This window comes from Lissotriton helveticus, chromosome 11 (genome assembly GCF_964261635.1).
Source record: "Lissotriton helveticus chromosome 11, aLisHel1.1, whole genome shotgun sequence".
Taxonomy (NCBI): domain Eukaryota; kingdom Metazoa; phylum Chordata; class Amphibia; order Caudata; family Salamandridae; genus Lissotriton; species Lissotriton helveticus.
Genome location: NC_136072.1, coordinates 151,692,184 through 151,714,433, shown reverse-complemented (window position 1 = coordinate 151,714,433; position 22,250 = coordinate 151,692,184). Strand labels below are relative to the sequence as shown.

Here is a 22,250-nt window from a genome sequence, read left to right as displayed (position 1 = left end):
AGTTATGGCATGAAGTCAGGTGAGCGTTGTTGGGGAAGAGAAATCCTTTAATGAGAGTCATTTTCTCTCTGGATGTCCCTTCTCTTTTTGAAACTAAGGAGCAGCAACATTATCGTGGTGTCACCAGGGCTTTAAGTGGAAGCTTTTTCAATATTATATACAAGCCATAATTGCTGCTTTTTTATCTTATGCAACTAACAACCATTGACAAAGCCAATAGTCCTGACTTCTTGTAGGTATGTTGTTACTTGTTGTAACACATATCTGGATGCAGTGACAGAAACAGCAAATACAAATCGGGCGACACAGTATCCTAAGCACAGATTTGTTGCTTATGTTTTTTTAAGCCACGCCCTTGGGGATATTGGCCACACCCCTTAGAGGGACCTCCAGTTTTTTCATCCCACTTAAAGCCCTGCTTAAAGCTTTTAGACTTTGTTGGATGCTCCTCTGAAATGAGAGCATACCTTTGAATTCTGCTCTGTTCGATGCCATGGCTTTTGTCCCAAAAACGAGGACATTTATTTCAAAGCAGTGAAAGCGTCGGTACACCGATACAGTCCTCTAAAAAACGGGACTGTCTGGGGAAATCCGGGACGACTGGTCATCCATCCTATTATGATAAATATGGAATAAAGAGCATTACTCTTTCATAAAAGGTACGCAGCTTCATCCTGTGCATGAAATCTTACGAATTGTAGCTCAGGTTCAACTTCAAAGCTGGCATTTGGCTACGGCTTTAGGGTCCCGCACCTCGGTAGCTTCCGTCCACTCACAACACAAACACCTGACTAGTTGCCCGGCAACGGGACGCTACGTGCTGACGTTACACGATTCCCGTCGCTCGCCGTCCTGTCTTTTCTCTCCTCCTTCTGCGCTTCACAATTACGGCCGCCGTTGCATAGCAACAGCAAACGCTAAGAGATGGGGCCTGACCGCCAAGCTCAGCCTCCGGCTAAATTCTGCCTCCCTTCCGCCTTCTTCCTACCCTGCCCGCTGCGGTTTTAGGGGTGTATGAAACGAAGGACGGAGTCACGGGTGACTGGTGAGTTTTGGTGGCAGATGGTTCATTCCCTGTTTTTATCGGGAGACACAACGTGAATTTACGGTACGCCGCACGCGCACTTTACTCTCTACAACCGGGTGAACTCCTTTTATCCACAGCGAGTCACCAAACTGCGTATTTGAAATGTAAATGTCCCGTGCTTCACTTTTACGCCAACGTGGCCAGCTCTTCCAGTGTCCAGGGTTTCAAACTGTTGGTAATTGTCTCAAAGCTTCATAGTATGTGCTGTTTCGTGCCTAAAGCTTCCAGTGCGCCGCTAGCGACCCCCTTACTCACAATATACTGACATTGTACTTCCGTTGCTCCTATTACCCAGGGCGCAAGTCCTATAAAAAGAAGTTTGGGGGACTGGCAATATGCAAATGACCCAATGACGTCACGTGCTGAACGTGTCCCGGTGTCTGAAAATCACACCGGGACACGTTCAGCATATTTCTGTGGGGCCCAGGTTCTTGGAAGGGGGGACGGCGCCAACCCTGTGAAAAGAGTAGGGGGACGCCGTGTACCTGCGTGCACCCCCGACTCGAGCCCTGCAGTATTACCCTTAGTGCGCAGAACATCTACCCTGCTGCCAGTGGCAAGTGGTTCTTCCAGTGCATTATCTTTGCCCAGGGCTGGCAGTGTGCCATTAATGACAGTGTGCCTTTAATGGCCAACCACTCATTCACCTGCCAGCCCAGAACTTTCACTGTAATTTAATGCGTAGAGTTCCCTCTGTGTATTGCAAGTGCCCAAAGATTCCAATGAACTACTTACTGTTTTCCAGAACTTCGAGTGTGCTGCAGGGTTGTAACAAGGGCACGAGTCGGGGGTACAAGCGGTTGGACGGCGTCCACCCACTATTTTCACAGGGTGAACGCTGGCCCCCTTGCCAAGAATTTGAGCCTCCTGAATAATGTGCTGAACTCGTCCTGGTGTAATTTCCAAACACCTTCAGCAGCGCCTGCAGGTTGTCTGCTTCCCATCTGCAACAAGCAACCAAGTGCAGGCAGTGACTGGGCTTTCTTATGTAAGACTCCTACTGGACCCATAACACAGGGCCGAATTCGAGGGGGTCATCAGGCCTCCTTTTAGGAAATCGCTAAAAACACTCCTGTTTAGGGAGGCCCTAAGCTCTTCTTAGTGCCAGGGCTTTATGTATCTGCTTTTCTGTTAGCATAGCTTTTCTTCTGTCAATAGCGCCTTGAGACCTGACGTGATTTGGCGCTATATAAGCTGTAGTTAACAATAACAATAACAATTTTGTGAGTCTCTTGGTTGAGAGCAGTCAGGAGCCTCACACCTAGATGCAAATGAAGCTGAGGGGAAACAAAGGTTAGCACTTCACACATACTTAATAAAGGCAGCTTTTCATTTTGTTTTCACTTTGTTTAGGAGATATGCATGTTCTGTAACTGCTTAACCGCGGCGGCAATTTCAGTTAAGCAAAGTGGGCCGGGCCGCGTCCGCCAACGGACGTGCGCAGCGCTACGGAGGTAGTGTGCCTGATGGCCGTTGGCGGACAGAAGCATCGAAGGGGCTAAGCATGTCTGACGTGTTGGGCTTTCCCAGTATTTACACACAGAAAATTGCATTTATATAGAGTTTACTACACCTGAGGAGGCGTTGAAATAAGTTAAGAACCGCTATTTTGTCTTCTATAGCCTTACTCAACCCAATGCAGGGTGTCAGAGCGCTTTACATCAACAAGTGAATATAACATGTACATTATATACGTTTGTAAATGAATGTACAGGATGTGTTATATAAAACTGGGTGATTGCAAGGTCTAGAAGTCACATATCATCTTCCATAGCTCACTGTGCTATTATCCTCACAGTGCGCTCAAACGTACATATGATAGACCTGCTTAACATATATGTGAGGGCTTTAGATCAGATGTCACTTCTTGTGATGCCACTTCCTGTTAAGTCGTGGCTTGTGATGCTACTTTCTAAGATGTCAATTCCTGTGATGCCATGTGTGATGTCATGCGCTGTGATGCCGTGCGCCATGATGTCTAACTAGGTTAGTCTCCCCACTTATTTTTTTAGGACTTGTGCCCTGGTTGTCACCTATCCGCAGTGCCTAATGTGTAAAATAATAATTGCCGGTGCACAAAGCTTTTCTTAAAAGCCTGCAGCCTGCGCTGACAAATGTTGAGATTGTGAATACGAAGGCTCTGTGGTCTGGATTCCATTTCATGCCTCTTTCATCCACCACCAGTCAGTCCCTGTCCCTTTCTCTCACTCTTGCAGGCAATTTCTTATCCCTGCTTTCTCCCCATGTCACTGATATTTCTGTATTCTCCTTTCTCCTCATGTGTTTTTTCTTTTTCTTGCTCTGGGTCAGTCTGATTAGGAAAAGTAAGTGATAGTCCCCCAAAAAGAAGTTCCCCACCTGCAATCACCAGCGCAAATTAAGCAGCCCTAACTGTTTTTTTTACCGGCATGGCCTATATTTGTAGATCCAGAACGGTAAAACTATCGTGAAAAGCAGCCAAATATGTTACTTTTGTTACTCTTCTTCATGACGCTAAAGCAGCAATCGCATACATAAATCAGTTAAAAAGTATGTCGAACTATCTAAATTGTTTCAGAATGTATTATTAGTGCATACCGATGGATAATGCCATGTTACCAAAGAATCATGACAATTTCACTTAAATGCAGTTTTTTCTACGAGCTCTTGGCTGTTCCACAATAGCAAACCTTAAACATATGGGCATTTTGTTTTCTGAGAAAGGTGGCGACCCTAGCTGACATCAGTCTACCAAGTGGATAGGTAGAGACCAGAGTGCCTATGTGTGTGGTTTATTTGCCCCTAGACTAGCAAAATACTAGTACTCATGCCTCTCAGTAGACAAAACTCCCAATGAACACAACTTGCATCCAGAGATGCCAGAAGATACTAAGTGCTATAACTCTCACATAGCCACTTGGTGTTCACCGTACATTGCTAGTGTTCAGAGTTCCCAATATGCTGGTACATCTGGAGGATGGATTATTTGCATTGGCAACCACGGCAGGCACCTGTGCTCCAACATTTGCTCTGTGTGTAATGGCACTTTCACTAAATGACAGCAGCTTGGACGTAAAGTCAGTGTTCAAAACTAGTAAAACAGCTCTGACAATAAATCCTTTATTGCTCCGATGTATCTGTAACCTATATATTTACTTATTAAGATTTTTCTGTAGTGGACGTGATCCAAGAAGATGGTTGAGTGCTGTGTGTAAAGTATAACAATGAGGGTCTTTTACCAATTTACAGTTGTATAAGACAAGGATAAAGTACAAGAATACAATTTTTTATCAAGCAGAGACAGAAACAGATCTCAAGGCAAAATCAATGTCACGTTAACATCTTTGTGATTAAACATGCAACTAACCATTCAATGGCTTTCTCTGGTGCTGAGAGAGGTGTGTAATCTGGTAGGTACTTGGTGAAAGAGTAATTCAGGCTATCCCTAGTAGTTTAAAGATGTTTTTGAGGTAGATTTGAAAGATGTGAAATACAGATGTCTGATACTGAAAGGGTTGTTGTTTCAGATCATTGATGCATAACCTGAAATGGAGCAGGTTTGTGTGGTGGCTTTAATGCAGCAGTTTTTTCCAAGTCGAGCTTGTTAATGCTGCAATGGAGCTTGTGTCTGCCTATGCATGGGCAGACACAAGCTGTGGGGAGTATTAATTTTCTGAAAATGCAGTTGAAACTTAAATGGAAGCCAAATGTTTTCAATAAATGTTTGTGCGATACTTTCAAATTTCCTTATGCTGGTAATAATTTTACACTTGCATGAGGACATCTTTTAGTGTGGATGTCCGAACGCAGGTAGATCAGCAATGATGAAAATCTTATACTCAAGTCTTTAGTTTAGTGTCTGTGCGATCTGCTTGAAATCTTCTTTGGGTGTGAGTCTTTTGATCATTTTGATGAGTCTTAGCTGGTTTTGAGCGATTAACTTTGAACTTAGGCCTGTATCTAGGTGTAATTTATTTTGTGCAAGCATCAAGGTTCAATTTGTTGTCTAATTTGAAGCTCAGGTATGTGGTATTCTGTATCAGTTGAGAGTGAAGACTTGCTTATTTTAGGTGTGTATTAATCATGTATTATGCAGTATTCATCTTGAGAGAGGATGATTAAGAATTCATGGACTTTTTTTTAAGTTTCCACCTGCTCACTCTAGCTAGTAGTTTATGGAGACAATCTTTTCTGTGATTTATGGAGGTATTTTCATTGATCTTCAAATGAATCTGCTTCCCGACTGCATGTTGATGTTAATATAGGCCAAGTGTATTTCGGAGCTCCTCAAGAGGTTTAAGGTATAATTTAAATTTAATAGGGGCTGGAATTGATTCTCTGTGATACCAAAGGAAGTTTTTCATGGGCGAGAAGTAATTTATTTGAACTGCCTTCCAGTAATGTTGAGGATATGATTGGAACCATTGAAAGAAGGCTCAAGGATTTGTTCATCAAATTGTTATGGTCAGCCATATTGAACACTGACCATAAATTTATTAAGATCAAAATTCTTGCTAGATGTATTCCTGCTTTTGGCAGGCATTATCTTTTATGTTGAGTGTGGAAAATACAATGCTATTCCCTGAGCGGCAGCTTTACTGATAGGCGTTTAGAGACTGGTATTATGAATGACTTTATGCAGGTGCTTAGCTGCACTTTTTCCCCATGATTTTCGACAGAAATGTAGACCATTGATTGGGCAGTTATTTGTTTTAGTTTGGAACAATCTTGTTGTTTTTGATTTTCAGGGTTATAGTCCCCATTTTAAGGGAGGCATGCACAAGGCATTGATTAAGGGACACACCTAGAGGATTCCTGACTTCAGGGGCACTACAGCGCCCAAAATCCCTGCTGACTGTGTGAGGAGGTGGGCCTGCAATTGGGTAGTGCTTTATAGCGCATAAAAGCTGGACGTTGCTCGGGATGCACATAGATGATTCCTGAATTCAGGGGCACTACCTCGTCCAACATTCCTGCTGGCTGTGAGAGGAGGTGAGGCTGCCATTGGTGAGCATTATATAGCTTGTAAAAGTTGGCTTCTGCATGGGACACGCATAGAGGATTACTAAATTCAGGGGCACTACCTCGTCCAAAATTCCTGCTGGCTGTGGGAGGAGGTGCGGCTGCTGTTGGTAAGCGCTCTATAGCGTGTAAAAGTTGGCTGCTGCATGGTATGCGCATGGAGGATTCCTGACTTCAGGGGGACAACATCACCCAAAAGCCTTGCGGGCTGACTTTGGTGAGTGCTATACAGTGCGTGAAAATTGCCTGCTGCCCAGGACGTGTCCGGGCATGGCCCAAGTGAAGACCGGGGTCAAGAACGGGCCCATCTGTGCCTATCAGAGCCCTGAAGAGACTTGGCTAGGCCACCTTCTTTGGCTCTTGCATGAAAGGTACTGTTGTATCCTACTTCTCACTACAACCTCAGGGTGATCAGGATGAGATGGTCCTTGTAATTTTGGGTCAGCTTTGATCTAACAACATACTTCGTGATCAACCTATCATGTGCTTGGGGCTGTGCTCTTTTTGCCTCTGGTGACTGATTTGATTTCTTTATACAACTGATCTATGCCAGCTGGTGTGCAGTGGCAAGTTCATTTTATTTTATTTTTATTTATTATTATTTCTGTTTGAGAAAGTACTGGATAGTATAAACTCTCAGTAATTGATGTTGGTCGCAAATGACTTGCACACTTTGGTCCTTTTTACAGTAATGGTCATTAGCGTTTTTTAGCATTTTGCTGTAATATTATCATAATACTAAATTATAATTTCTCAGATTTATCATCAACCTTATCCCTAACTTTTTTCAGGTGTGAAGGGGGTTGATTATTCATCCTTCTAATGGGGAAGCCAAAAGCAGCAGATAACCTAGCTGAGGCAGGGAAGGCTAAGAAGCAGGCTAAACTTCCAGCAGCTACCTGAGCTTTAGATGAAATTGACATTCTAATTGAGGAAGTAGAGGGCTTATTAAGTACAGATAAGAAGAGAAATAAGCCAATGAAGAATAAAGTGGGACATCAAGTCTTATTTAACAAAATCAATTGAGAGAGAGAAGAAGGGTACAACAGCCAGAGTTGTAGTGCACCAAGATAGTCCGAAGGCCCCACTTTGGGCACCAGTGAGCTTGGAGACCGACGGGGGGCAAGGGAGAAATACCAACTTCACCTAATGTGATGACAGTAGAGTGCACAAATAGATTTCAATTTTTGGGGGAGTAGGAAAGTGATGTGATATCTGCCCCTGAACTAACTGATCACACACTAGATTGCCATGCACAGCTACTAATAGGTGGGGATGCTGCCACATAGTTCAATTATTTGAAACCTGAAATCGCTGGGATAAAATATGTCATAACCATGGTTACACAACTCCTGTTGTGAAAAGTGGACGAGCTGGGTGTGATAATGGAGAGTCTTATAAAGTAAGAGAAGAATAGAACCACTAGATGCTCTGAGAATCAACTTTCCGGGCTGTACTAACTGTGGCAACCGAGCCAGCTCAGGGTCAAGAGATATTACCCCATCAGGGCAGAGAGGTATGGGACAAAGGATCCATGTATTGACGAGTGCCAATGTAAAACAACTTGGTGGTGAACATAAAGAACGGTCCATAAATCCCTCTCGTATCCCAAGAACCCCTAGCCTAGGAAGATCAGCATAGGTACTGCTGCTAGGTCAGCAATGCAGACAGTAAACACCATGACCCCGAAACGAATAGCTAATTCTTAGCAATCCTTCACCTACAGAGATAGGAAGGATAGTTGGCAGCCAAGCAGAGAAATCTTCACGATAAAAGTCCCAAAACTGCCACCTAAGCAGAGAATCACTTACAAATAAAACTATTGGTGTTAGCATGTCTGTAGTTGTAGATCAGTAATTAGGGAAGAAATTGTCGCAAATGCTAAGTTAACAAGCACATTAGGATGGATTGCATTGGGGAAGATTTGTGGTCAATAAAATAATGGATGGTTTAAATGGCATAGAGCTCAGGTCAATAACGATCAATGGTTCAGACATCCGCTTGAGACTTAACCCACCTGCAGAATCATTACTAGATGATGTAGTACTCCCAGTCCGATGCCCGCTTAGCCTAGGTGCGAGGTAATCGAGCTGAAAGATCATGCTCCTTGGGGGCCTCAGATATAGACTGACTTCAGCTGGCTCAGTTGAGGAAAGTGAAGAGAGTTGCAGTGTAGAACAGGTGGCCCAAATGGCTAACACACCCAGTTTTTCTCCAGCTCTGACTCATCCTGTAAGCCTTAATGTTTCTGAGGGTGGGACGGGCAGACCAGTCAAATTGCTGTCTTGGAACTTAGACGATATTCATGAAAAAAATTACTGATTCAGAATGGGGTGAATTTTTTGATAAGCACCATATTGTTATATTTCAGGAAACGTGAGCGAAGCAACCAGTCTATCTGACATTTTATAACAATGCCATCCCTGTTAACTTTGGGAGAGCCACAGGGGTTTACTTATTTGGATAAAGACAACGATTCCCTGTAAGATCAAAGTATTGAATTCTGGGTCAAGGGATTTATTGGGTATTATCTTGAACCTTCAGAACACTTCCGTTTGGTTGTAGAGACACATTGTTGTGATAAACATATACGTTTGTTTAGTGCCAGACAATTTAGAATCCCAAACTTTACATGCCTTACAAACTCTGTTGGACCCAATACAACATGCTTGGCCTGTATTGTAGCAAGGGATTGCAATACAAACTTCAAACCCTTTAAGCCCTTTTCATCTCTGCTGACAGCAGGAGACGAGGAGTGGGGAATACCTGAGCTCTTACCTAAACCGATTAAAAAAAGTGGCTAACCAACTGTCCCACCTGTCTCTGGAATATTGCATTAGAGGCACCAATGGGCGTACCCAACTTGACCATCCAGCAAAAACAACTAAGAGGCAGATCCACAAGCCACACAGACTAAATACTATGATCCCCAAAATAACCCTCTCTATACTCTCCCCTACTCTATCCCTCCTTGCATCATCTGACGCCTGGTTTACTATACCGATCCCAAAAACAAGCCTTTCTAAACTCTTCCCTCTGACTCTTCCCCTCCATGTCCTCTTTTTACTCACCCCAAAGCCTCCTCCTACTGCTATGACCTCCCAAAATAAAAAAAGTCTAAATCCTTCACTCTTCTATCCCTCCACTATCCTTTTCAATCAAAATAACAGACTAACATGTTCACTTCTCAAATTTCATATTTCACTATACTAATTCACCACTAATCCTTTATGGGTTCCAGAGTAGCGCGCTACTCGCCAATAAAGCGCTTCAACACCCCATCAGGGGTAACAAGCGCTATATAAATGCAAACCTTATTTCCCTCTTCTATCCCTCCCCAACCCTTCTCAATCCAAATAACTGACTAACATATCCACCACTCAAATTACTTTCATATTTCACTAAACTAATTCAACACTAATCCTTTATGGGTTCTGGGGTAGCGTGCTACTCGCCAAAAAAGCGCCTCAACACCCCATCAGGGGTAACAAGCGCAATATAAATGCAAACCTTTTTTCCCTCTTCTATCCTTCTGCTAACCTTCTGAATCCAAATATTTGACTAACCTATCTACTACTTAAATTACTTTCATATTTCACTATACTAATTCAACACTAATCCTTTATGGGTTCCAGAGAAGCATGCTACTCGCCAAAAAAGCGCTTTGATGCTTCGTCAGGGGCAGTAAGCACTATATAAATGAAATTGCAATAGACTACAATAAAGTTCCTTGATTTAATATTATGGCAATACCTGGGCGACATGGAGGTAATATTACGCCTGGATAGTGCTCATAATGTCCTTGCAGTGGAACTCTGTTGGCGTATTCTGTAAGCCCCAAGAGCGTGTCAATAACATCTGCTCAGCACCACTGACTGTTACAAATAACTTTGGAAATATAAAGTGGGCAAACGTTATTCACAATGATCAAGCTCTGGTCAAGATATTTCAAGTCTTTGTGAATTTTTTTCAATTATAGTAACATGCAAATCCTGGCATGTCTAAATTCATTAAAATACACTTAGAATTTTTTGAAATTTTAAGACCTATTTTCAGGAACTATGCCAAGAAGCTCCTCGACAGGAACACATTCAGCCCATGGTTTACAAAAGAATGCAGATAAGCAAAATTGGGTGATTATGGCTGTTAAAAATGATGACAAACCGGACTAATTCATGCTAGAAAGGCCTTCAAGTTTATTTCGAGCGCAACCAGGAACAACTGGGATGAAACTCAGTGGGTTGAATTAACAGATACAAAGAAAGGAGACAAAGGCTTTTTTTAGCATTATCACCTCTGGAAGCTGTTCAAGTCTACTTCTACTCTACTCATTTGTGCCGCAGAGCAGTAGTTAGCCCATTTTTTGTAGTCTCTTCAAAGAAAGGGATATCTGTTCGTCGAGCATGTATGATGGCAATGAGCGTTGCCTAACTCTGCTGGGGATGCAAATAGTTGGCCCTGAATCTTCCACATGTATATTCTCTCTCAAAGAAACTGCATCAGCTATCCAACTGCATCTGGCCGTCATAGTATACCAGGGGATTGATTGCCCTCTGAGCCTGCTGTTTGGATCCCCTATTTGAACACTCTTCGCAATGTCATAGCCGGTAATGTACTCCCTGAGACGTGGCTTGAGGCCGTTAATGTCCCCATTCATAAGAAGGGGGCAAAAGAGAATCCGGCAAACTACAGGCCTATCAGTCTCATTAATGAAATCCACAATATGTTATGTAGGCAAGTTATTTTCCAGCTCCAGAGCTTTCAGGCGGGTTTTCATGAGAAAACAAGCACCATTGACCTGGTGTTCTGGTTCACAGTTATCTGTTGGAAGTATATTACCCTAAGGAAAGGCCACCCCTTCATGGATTTGAGGGCTGCATTTGATTTATTTTCCAGGTAATGCTTGTGGGAGGTGCTCAGGCAACAATATTCTATACCAGAAGATCTTTTACACATTTTGATCAAATGGCATACATACACCTATGCACAAGTAAGGTGGAATAGCCAAGGAGTGCTAATAGGATCCTCATAAAATGTGGGGTGAGACAAGGGTGCGTCTTGGCGTTCACACTATTTTGTCCGTACATTAACGGCGTGGTGGCTGAATAACTGCCAGCATGATGGCCCAGAGTCAGCAACCTGGTGTTGCTGTTTGCTGACAATACTTTATTTTCACACACCCCCATGGGATTACAGGAACTGCTAGACAAATTTGTAATATTCTGTAAGAGTAGGGGACTTGAAATAAATGCGGAAAAATCCAAGTTTATTGCTCTAAACCCTCATTGCTTGTTCAGAAATAAAATGGAGGTGGATGGGTCCTCAATTGAGCGGGACAAGAACTTTGACTACTTGGGAGTCAGGCTTCCGACAATTCATCTTGGAAGGTCCAGCTTGAAAAAAGAAAAAACACTCTGCAGCATAGCTCAGCAGCAATCCTGAAAAAGTATAAGCAAACATCAAGTAGGACTGTTTCCCCAGTCCTTCAGATCTATAGAGCAGTGGCCTTGAGTGGGACCCTGTTACTGGCCAAAATATGAGGCTACGGGGATGCAACTTGATAACCCGTATGGAAAATACATTTTTGAGATCTTGGTTCAGTCTTCGGAATAGCACGCCTTTGCTCCCATTATGGTGGGATTTAAATTCTCAAAGAATAGATCACATTGCCTGTCCAGAAAGCCGAAACTATTGGGTCAGAATTTGGGCAACGCCGCAGTTGGACCGCTGTAGAACTGGCTTGGAGGAGCTAATTGCATTAGATAAGAATTGTTCTACGCCTTGGCTGAAGTCAGTAAAGGAACTCTGTGGCAACTTAATAAAGGAGGATGTTTGGATAGGCACAACTAAATTGTGAAGAAATGCCTTTATTTAGATCAAGGGTTTATACTGGGACTACATTCTTTCAGAGGTGTGGAATGAGCCATGATCTGATGGTATGGTTGCCAAGTTTCTCTCCCACAAATGTTCTCCTAAGTTTGAAACATTCTTGGATATGCTTATTCCCTTCATGTCCAGAACCCTTTATATTCGCATTAGAATTGGTACGCTACCTTTAAATGTACTAACACCTAAATGGAATAGGAGTGATGGTGCAGCGGGTGATGCCCCTTCTGACCCGGCACTCTGGAAACAGAAAAGCACTTTCAATTCTTTTGCTCCAGATAGAAAAAGCTACGCTCTACGTGTATTATTCCCCTCTACTGATCTTTGGGTGTCACAGTGTACAGTGGCATTGCGCTTACTCGAATATGACACAAATTAACCAATTGGTTTTGCTTTATCAAGGTTCTTAAACTGGGCTTGGTATATAAGGTCTAGAATTGCTAATAAGAATGCCCTAAGGGGGCCCAAACAGTATTTTTATGATGGAAGTCACAATAGAGGGAAACCTCAAGGGTCCAGCATAAATCGCTATTGTGTACTGTTACCCCCAGTCTGTTGCACTAGTTACTTTAAAATTATTTTATGATCATTGTATTGTTTTAACAGAGTTTGCCGTATATTTGATTATTGTTTGTACGTTACTTGTACGTATGATTATTGCAGATTAGAAATTATCAGTCTGATGAGGGGTTATACCCCGAAACTGGTCCCAGGATGCTTATTTACGGTCCAAGGAGGACCAGGCCTGACAGTTCCCATGAGGTGCAGGGTCAAGACTGATTTGCATATGGCTGAGTCCAAACTGGGGTTGCATGGTGAGCAAAAGAATAATTGATTTAACATAGGTCTCTTGACAGGGGGAGAGTGTTTGAAAAGTTTCAGCACTCTGTCTATCATCTTGCTATATTTGTGATTTTATCTGTGATATTTATACTGTACTTTTATGGTTATATATTTTTAACCGCAATAAAGTAATTACAAATAAACATTGATTAATGGTGTTATTTGTAATAGGGGAGTAGTGAACTGGTTGCTCAACTAGCTAAGTTAGAGGGTTTCAGGGAACATTGATATCTTGATGGTTTGATCGAGGTGATGAATTCGTTTGGGTCTTCTTTAGGGGGAACTCTTGCTTCTAGGGATTGCAGGTGTTGCTTTTTAGCATTCGAGGTAGTAGAGAACTAGCGTTTGTTCACTCTATATTTGTTTCTTTCTCTATTTAATAATAGCTGTTTAGAAAATGTTCACGATAGAGAAGTTAAGTATTCCACCAGGGAGAAAGCATTTACCATATCTGGGTTTAAAGGTGCGAATGCATGGATCATTTCATACAGTTATAGAAACATGTTTTTGTGTTCGTCTTCCATGTGTATGTAGACTTCAGTTCTATTTTTGGGGATCTGTTACATGGCAACGGTAAATAGGATGAGAAAGTAGCCTGGTTAATCCATTTTTAAGGACTTGGCTTAGCAAAAAAGAGATCCATAGCTTTGAGTTTGTTCGTTAGCTATAATCAAGTCTTTTCAGGTGTGAAACTTAATAATAGTTCTAGTGAGGTATCTTTCATGTTTCTCCTGTCAAAGTTAGTCACTCAGCATTAGGTGGCCGTCATGGGACATTTGTGGATTACTAGGAAAATTAATTAGTTCTTCTTTGAATGTCCAGTTGTTGTCTAGAGGGTGATATTTTAGGACTGTGTTAACACCTTAGGAGCTAGTAAACAAACCTCCCCTGTGCTGCGCTGTCCATTATCCAGTGCTGAACTGGACGTCCAGCGGTCGCACGCAGCACTGGGGAGGTAGTGCCCGTGACGACCGTTGGCCGACGGCAGCACCTAAAGGGTTAATTAGCCAAATGTTGGAGATTAGCATATTAAACAACACATATTCAAAGGTAAGTCTTTAGGAAATGTTAGGTTGAGTGCATCCAATTAGTTCCCTGCTTATAAAGGCACCTCTGCCTTTGGTGCTATTTTCTCTGCCGATCTGCAAAATCAAGTATCCGTCTGTAAATATCATTTTCATTAGAGGGTGTGCAGAATGTGCCTGTATTAGCAAGAGGGTTTCACGCTCATGTGCATTTATGGTGGCTTCAATGGATGGTTTATTTGCTGTCACAGGTGAGCAGTTTAGTGAGAGGTTATTTAGGAATGAATTTGAGAGCTGGAGGTCAGATGCTTTCCAAGAGGAGGCCATCTTCATTTCAGTTAGTCTTCCAACAGACAATGGTGATACTTTGTTATAATGCTTTTCAAATATCTGTAAAAATTGCCAAATATTAACCTCTGATAACATTACTTTCAAATAACATATTGCAATTCTGTTTCCACATTTGTAAGTTTTGTTCACAAATGCAATGCATATGAATATACAGCCAAAGCTGCTACCACTGAACATTTTCCTATAGTTGGAACTATGGTTTTAGGAGAGCCTTAGGTATGTGCCTTCTTCTCCTCCCTCGCAATTATATGGGTGGTAGGAGTCCATTCCCAGTAAGACATTGTTGCAGAAAACACAATGCACAATGTTGGGTGACAGAGATTGGAACACATTATAAATTCTGTATGTCTTTTAGTGTAAACATACTTGACTACAGAAGGTTGCCTTCTCATGTAAACAGTCAATTTACAGGACACTTGTTTATGAATAGTTTAACTTTCTTAATGTGAGAAACCAGGACCTGTTTGCAGTGTCCCCCCACTTTTTGCCCTTATTTTGACTTATAAATGCTGGTTTTCTGACTCTGACTGTACACTGGGTCCTGATCACCAGACTCAGTACCTGTGCTCTGATTGAAAGTACATGCCAATTTGGTATAATTATAATTGGTATTGACAACCTACCTGTAAGTCTCTAGTAAATGGTAGGGCATGTAGTTTTAGAGGCCCAGTAGACTTAATGCACTTAAGTGTGCACTTTTGTGGTGCCTGCTGTCATTTTAAAAGCCAACCGAGCATTGCAGGCTGCTTTTAAATCAGAATTATATGCAAATTCGACTTTGAAATTAAAGGTACTTTCAACGTCTTAATCTACCTTTTTTGTATACCTACGTCACGCCTAAGGTCTCCCATAGTTGCCCCAGTGGTAGGATGCTTTGTAACTATAAGCAGGTACATGATAAAATATATTTTATATGCCGTGGTGTGGGAAAAACTGCTTATTTCGTTTTTCCCTATTGTAGAATATTAACTCCATAGGCTAACATGGGAATACTTTAATAAAGTGCAAATATTGAAAGAAAGGAGATAAAAATATACTTCAAAGTATCAAAATAATAGAATAGATCCAACAACTTGCCACTGTTAGTTTTATTATAACTCTCACAGAAAAGAAGTTCTAGAACTTTCTTTTCTGTTAGCCAAAATCCAGTCTTCTAGCACCCCTGCTCTGATTGGCCAGCCTGTGCCAAGCTGAGCCAATCTGTCTTATTGGGGTGTGAAGTGGACTGAGTATAGACAAAGATTTCATGTGGGAGGAGAACTGCAAGCTTCAAAGCAAATGGCAGGATGGGGGTGGAGTAGCGCAAATGGTCTTCAAAGGGTTAATGACGGTTTAGGGCAGCACAGGCTCACCCCCATAATCCTGCACCCCCAGTGAGACAAGAGCACCTTAGCAGTGTTGCGCCAACGCAGGCACCCTTGCACCATAGTGCATGGGTGTCTGCGTGCTGGGGAGGATTGTTTATGTGTAGGAAGGCGTCCCTTCCTGCACATAAACAATCCTGAAATGCCATTTTGTGCCTTTCATGTGTGCTGCTTCATGCAGCACACATGAAGTCACAAAATGGCATTTTTTTAGATTGTTTATGTGCTGGAAGGGGGACCTTCCATGGCATTTTGCACAAGTCAGCCCACATGGAAAAAGCAAAAACGAGGAGAAATAATGCATTCATTCAATGCCATTTTGTGCCTTTCATGTGTGCTGCTTCATGCAGCACACATGAAGTCACAAAATGGCATTTTTTTAGATTGTTTATGTGCTGGAAGGGGGACTTTCCATGGCATTTTGCACAAGTCAGCCCACATGGAAAAAGCAAAAACGAGGAGAAATAATGCATTCATCCTCGTTTCGCCAACTTAACCAGGTTTTACCTGGTCTAAATTTTGGCGCTGCTTCCTAGGTACGCTGCCCTTGTACATAGGGGGCAGCATCAAAATCAATGGGTGTCGCGGTGGAACGCCCACCGCAATACCCAGAGCCCACCCCTTTCACGCTAACCATAGCTTGAAAGGGGTCCTTATTTACAAGGCAGTGTTAAGCCACGTTAAGTTGCTTAACGCTGCCTTGTAAATAGGGCTAAGCCTCTATCGCCACCACAACGTCGATAAAAGTGATTTTGCAGGGGCGATAGGGGCTTGTACATATGCCCCTTCGATTCTCCATTTTGGATTTTGGAAGAATAGTGCTTTCTGAGGCAATAAGATCCAACACTTTGAAGGAAGTTGTCATTTATCTGGGTATCACCCTGAGCCTCATTGGTCAGGGGTGCCCCCGATTGATGCCCAGGAACAATGTATAAAAATGGGAGAGCTGTCCCAGCAACCCAGATTCCTGTCTTTAACTACAGCCCTAGGGACGTTGCCTTGCTTCAGAAGGACTAAGGAGGAACTCCCTGAAAACAACAGATACAAAAGAGCTACAAGAGATCACTGCCTAAAACTTCAAGGAGAAGGACTGCCCTGCTGGAACCTGACCTGCACCCCAAAGAATTGTACTCTGAATTACGGAACTATAGCCCTGATAACTTTGCCTTGCTTCATGAAGTGGAGCAGTGGACTCCCTGAAAGCAGCAGGTTAAAAGAGCTCCACCTGCACCATCTCCACCATCTCCACCAAGAAGATTCCAGCTGGAAGGCACACAGGGGACATTTAAGGAGCTGGTCAGGTGCATTCTGGGAAACGTAGTTCCAACACCCCAAGAACCATCTCTGAGCTTCTAGACCCTTGGATTTGTGTTGTGGACTCTTTGGAATCCCAGGAGGAACTTCAGGAAGAAGCTCACGAAGTTTGGAACAACTTTTGTAATAAGCTTCATAAGTTGAACAAGTGCATTGTGGGAGTTGTAGTCCCAGACCCCAAGAGGCAAACCAGAGCATCTGAAGCCTTGGCTGGTGCTGTGGATCACTTTCTTGCATCAAGAAACACTTCTGGAATGAAGTGTAAAAGTTTTGCATTGTGGGTAGCCTGCACATGTGATCTCGGTCCAGTGTGACCTTTTCTAACCCTTTGAGCGTTATGTGCTTCTAAGCGCTAGTTTTACTTTTACTATTTAAAAGTCATATCACTGGTCCCCTACATTGGATAGTTGTCCTTTTGGTGTTATTTTAGTCATAAAAATATTTCCTATGTTTATAAATTGGTGTTAGATATTTATTGTGTGTTACGTTTTACTTATTTAATGCATTCGTGTTTTAAAATCCTTTACATACCTGTCTCCTAAGTTAAGCTTGCCTGCTCGTTGCCAGCTACAAGGGTTGAGCAAGGGAATCATTTTTTGAGACCTTGACTGGACCTTTTTCTTGTGGCCATATTACTAGTCGTAAGTACCTGCTTGACCCTACTAAAGAACACTTTCCAACACTTAACAACAAGCAAATGGCAAACCAAGTGCAAGGCCAGGGCCATATTAACAGGGTCTTCAATAGAAGGAATGACAAGTCATATTAAAAACAGTTTGTAAGGTTTGAGGCCTGTTTAGCCGGCGCCAGGTTCCAGTAGGGGAAAATCATAAGATTAAAAAGGGAAACAATCTGAAGTAAACCAAGAGCAGACGAAGGTCTGTGCATGTCTCATTTTAGACATGGGTGGGAATTATACTCCCTTCCGTTAGGAGAGTCCCCAGTTTGCTAGAAAATGTTAATTGCCCATCTCCATTGGACTGTGAGGTTTATGTTCCACAGTGAAGTCCGAGCCATTGAGGAGTATTTGACCGTGTAGAATGGGTTGGTTTCTTGCTCTTTGTGCTGGGGTAGTCACCTGAAAGGTATGTGATTTTTATTGCTGACCTAATATTAAGGTCACTACTAAATGAAGTTTCTGTTAAAGATGAGGGGCCCAAAAACAGTGCACTTTCTTACTTCAGAATTAGATTTACTTAGTACTGAGCCTAATAAGCATGCCATGCATGTTGATGCCCCAGCCAGATACGTTGAAAAGACAGTTAACAACGGGAAAACAACATAGCATAGAAACATTATGCCATGTCAATTTAAGTGAATGTCTGCAAAAAAACCTATCTCACTTTTATAATATGTCTCTACTAGAGATTGTCGTTGCTTCAGCCTTTACACCTACCATTTGTGACTCCCTACATAATTGAAGTGTGGCGTTTCATATCATGTTCTAGATTCTGAGTTATAAATACAAACAAATCAAACTTAATTTCCTCTATAAGGTTAGAGGATGATGGGAAATAAGACACAACCAGGGTTTATTTATCTTTGGATAGGGGATGAATTTGGTTGAGTAAGAGATCCTCCTAATGCATCAGGTTCTAATCTACAACCTGTACTGACAAAGCTCTTATAGTTAAAATTAAAAGCTGAAAGTTGGAAGGCATCCAGACATCAAATCCCAGACATAGAGGACAATTTTCTTGTACATGGTGTCAATCTGGCAGCATTTTGCTGAAAGCAACAATTAAGAACTAAGAGGAACAGTACCTGTATGCTAGAAAATAGACAAATGCAATGGCCTCAGAGGATTAACAATTCAAAAACTGTCTTTCAGACTATGAAATAATTTGCATAGCTGGGGAATTACCAAAATCTATATTAAAATCCAAAAACAATTAAGAGTAAACTTGGTAGTGAAGTAGTGTAACTTGTTGCATACGCTAATTTTAGAATGTTAAACCCATGATTAAGCAGACATACTCTTGGCTCTTTCTTGAGAAATAGTAATACTTTGCTCACTGATTGCATTTTTTCAAATTAAGTTAGGCCATTTGAATACTATTGTAGAAATAAATGCAAGTGATTAGACATAAAATTGCCTCATCTAGCTAGGATTATGAATATCAACAAAGCGGGAAAGCTATTGTAGGTGACTTGTGTAAAAAAATAGTTATTGATAATCTAAGATTATTATTTGAGGTGGGCGGTCACCCACCTCCAGAAATAATAACATTAGTTTGATAGGGTCGATACATTAAACTAAGCTCTACACCTGATACCTATGCCACAGAGTAGTCAGTCTTAGCAGAGTACAATGCATAAAGTATTTATGCAGAGTCCAAACAGAAATAAAGTCAAAAAACCAAACAATAAAAATCCAAAATGAGTTATCAAAATACACAAGGACATTTTAATAAAACGAACAACAATAAAATGACAAAAATCCAATAAGGAGAACGAGGGATATGAATTTTAAAAGGCTTAAGTCAAAATAGCACCAAAAAGCACTAAGCACCATTGATAGTGTATTGAAGTAGTGGACTGGCATGATTTTCAGGCCAGCCATGATAGAGAGTGGGTTGGATATGCCAAGCAGGTTTGTCCTGGCCAAAGATTTTAGTTTTTGACTTACTCTTATTTCATGGAGCTCAAAATCCTTCAGAGAAGCAAACCTGAAGCAGTATCCATTGAATTGGCATAAAAATCACTCACTTTAGCCAGGGGGCCCGCTACCCGCTCAAAAGGTCTTGAAAGTCCTAAAACGTTTGAAGTTTCAACTTTTCAGGGTTTCTTGAGCAGCTTGTCTAAGTCACTTTAATGCACCCTGAATTTAGTGCTTAGACTTGGGGGGCAAAGACCTACTCTAGCAGAGATGACCAGCAAGGTCCCTTCCAGATCCAGTTTATAGTCGCCAACTGGTCATTTCAGGAAAAAGGCCTCTTGCAGCTTGTTGTTTTCCTTTAGTCACACAGGCGGTCAGCCAAGTGACCCTCTGAGTTCACTTCTTTGTCTTCTTTGTCCTGAGTGCTAAACGGAGCGGGTCCAGTTCTTTAGGGCTCCTCTCGGAACACAGACAGCAGGTCCCATCCTCTTTTGATCTTCCTCGGGTCCCTAAAGTGTATTGAGGAGGGTGCCTTTTGGGGCCACATTTATGATTCACACCAGGTAGTGGTTGGGCGTAAATCATGGTTCTTCCCTAGCCAAGGTGGCAAACGTTCCCACCCGCCAGCCTACCCACTTTTGGAACAGTTCCTTTTTGCCCTACTACAAACAAATCCACAGTGCACCTTACTCCTAACATTCAAGATCAAGAATTCAATCCTCCCTTGTGTAGAACTTGTCTGCCCACCTAGAGGTGTGGCCAGGGAAATGAGTTGTCCGCTCCTCTGTGGTCACTCAAAATTGGTTCTGGGTACCTTCTGCTACTGAGTTTGGCACCAACTTTGCTGGAGAAAGAAAGAGTTGCCTTTTCCAGGTCTCACCTTACATTTGCCTGTGAAAGGGCTGACCATTTATAAGTTACTAAAGTTCTTGGGTTGACCTTAACCGGTCTTCCTGCAAGAGGAAAAAGATTATTTCCCCACACCAGCACCATTGTCCCTGCTCTAGAAGCAGTTTTCTCACCACATTAAGGTCAGGCACCTGCGAAAGGTGGGCAATAAATGGGCGGAAAAACTTAGCGTGGACGCAGGGTGGTTTAAAAATCATTGGACCTGGGCCGTACTATACTGTGCTCATCCTCCATGCAGTCACAACACTATAAAACTCTGTATTCATTATATCATACCCCTGCCAAGATAGCCAAATGGGGAGGGAACAGGGGTATATACTGTCCCCGATGCAATGCTAGTGAAGCAGATAGTATTCACATTTTTGCTACATGCCCTCAACTACATACGCTAATAAGGGACATCGAGGGTTTTCTAGATAGATCCCTGGGGATTCAAATTAATCTCAGCCCAGCTAGAATAATTTTAGGTCTGGGTTTGGAAGGGGCTGACACACATCAGGAATTTCTGTTTGTGGCAATGGCAGTATACAGATTGACCTTAGCAAGGGCTTGGCTTGACACAAACCCACCGGCACTGCAAACCTGGCTGGCTAATCTCTTGAATGCGTATAATATGGAGAAGAATATCTATGCACGAAAAGGGAAAAGGGGAAGGACATTAGGCCTAAGAATATGGCAATCCATAAGTATTTGGAAGGAAGGAATTGGATCGCAGGTAGTCCCAAGAAGGGCTTAAGGTTTAATTGTGGTTAAATAAGAACTTTATAAACACTGTTTGTGGAAATGTGCAACGAAAAGCTTGTATATCTTGTAAAAATTTGTTTATTTAGTTATGAAGCATAAAGTATTAATGCTGAAAAATGTATAATGTACAAAGTGTGTGCAACATGGAAAAAATAAAATATAATAAAAAAATAAAACAAAAGTAATTTTTTTTAAATTAAAATAAAAAAATAAAAAAAATAAAAATGTTCTGCTTTTTCGTACATTAAACCAATTTCAGACAACTCCTCTTTTATTAATATACATATATGTATATATTATCCTTATTGTATAATAACACAACTACATCTCACTAGCATATTTTGTTGAATAGTTTTGGGTACCAAATGTTCACTATACAGTGTTTTATCAAAAATATAGAGTTCCTTCCTTTGTGGGTACATATTTCAAAGGTCTGTATGACACTGGATGGGAGCACCAAAAAGAACACGCTATACTTCATTTTACCCTGTTTTCCTTTTAATGTTATGCCTTATGATACATTCTTCTTCTGACTCCTTTTCATAATACTCTTCTGTGACGGTACATCACTGGCACTCAATTCTGGGGGTTGGCATTTATTTTTCCTCAACAGACTTTATTCTGGAGATAGGGAGAAAAAACACAAAAGGGGATAAGGAGGAGGAAGTCAAAGACTGAGAAACAGTGACAAAAGGAGAAAACAGGGTTGAAAAAGAGTGCGATAAAGAGGCCTGGTGAGGGTGGACTAAAGAGGCATGAGGTCAAGTACATATTATTTGGCGGGTTTATGCAGTAGGAAACCCCCACCTAATAATCACTTAGTTGGTCTTGGCCTGGCAGTTGTCAGTAGGATCAGCTGTCTGCCATAACAGTGACTTCAAGTCACTAGTTGTTGCAGAGTGGGTAGATATGGGCGAGGCAACAAACTAAAAGGGAGAGCTGAGCCCCAACCGAGCCAGTGCTCTGGCTTGGCTCTAGCAGCCCATGCACGCGGGATGAAAATACTTGGCATGTAAATCATGCAACAGACGTCAGTTAAAAAAAAATATATATATATATAATAACCCATTATTTTCAAATTATTTTGTTGTCAAAACAGTATGGGGATTTAACCCATTATATCTATA

General features: G+C 41.8%; 1 protein-coding gene across 2 annotated transcripts in view; it reads left to right on the top strand.

Moving 5' to 3' along the window:
• Positions 1 to 877: 877 nt before the first annotated feature.
• The window catches only part of ZBBX (zinc finger B-box domain containing), a 509,107-nt gene continuing 487,734 nt past the window's right edge, over positions 878 to 22,250 (top strand). For both annotated transcript variants that reach the window (XM_078665923.1, XM_078665922.1), the window contains exon 1: positions 878 to 1,045. The gene's annotated coding sequence lies outside the window, so the exon portion shown is untranslated. The remainder of the gene's footprint in view (positions 1,046 to 22,250) is intronic.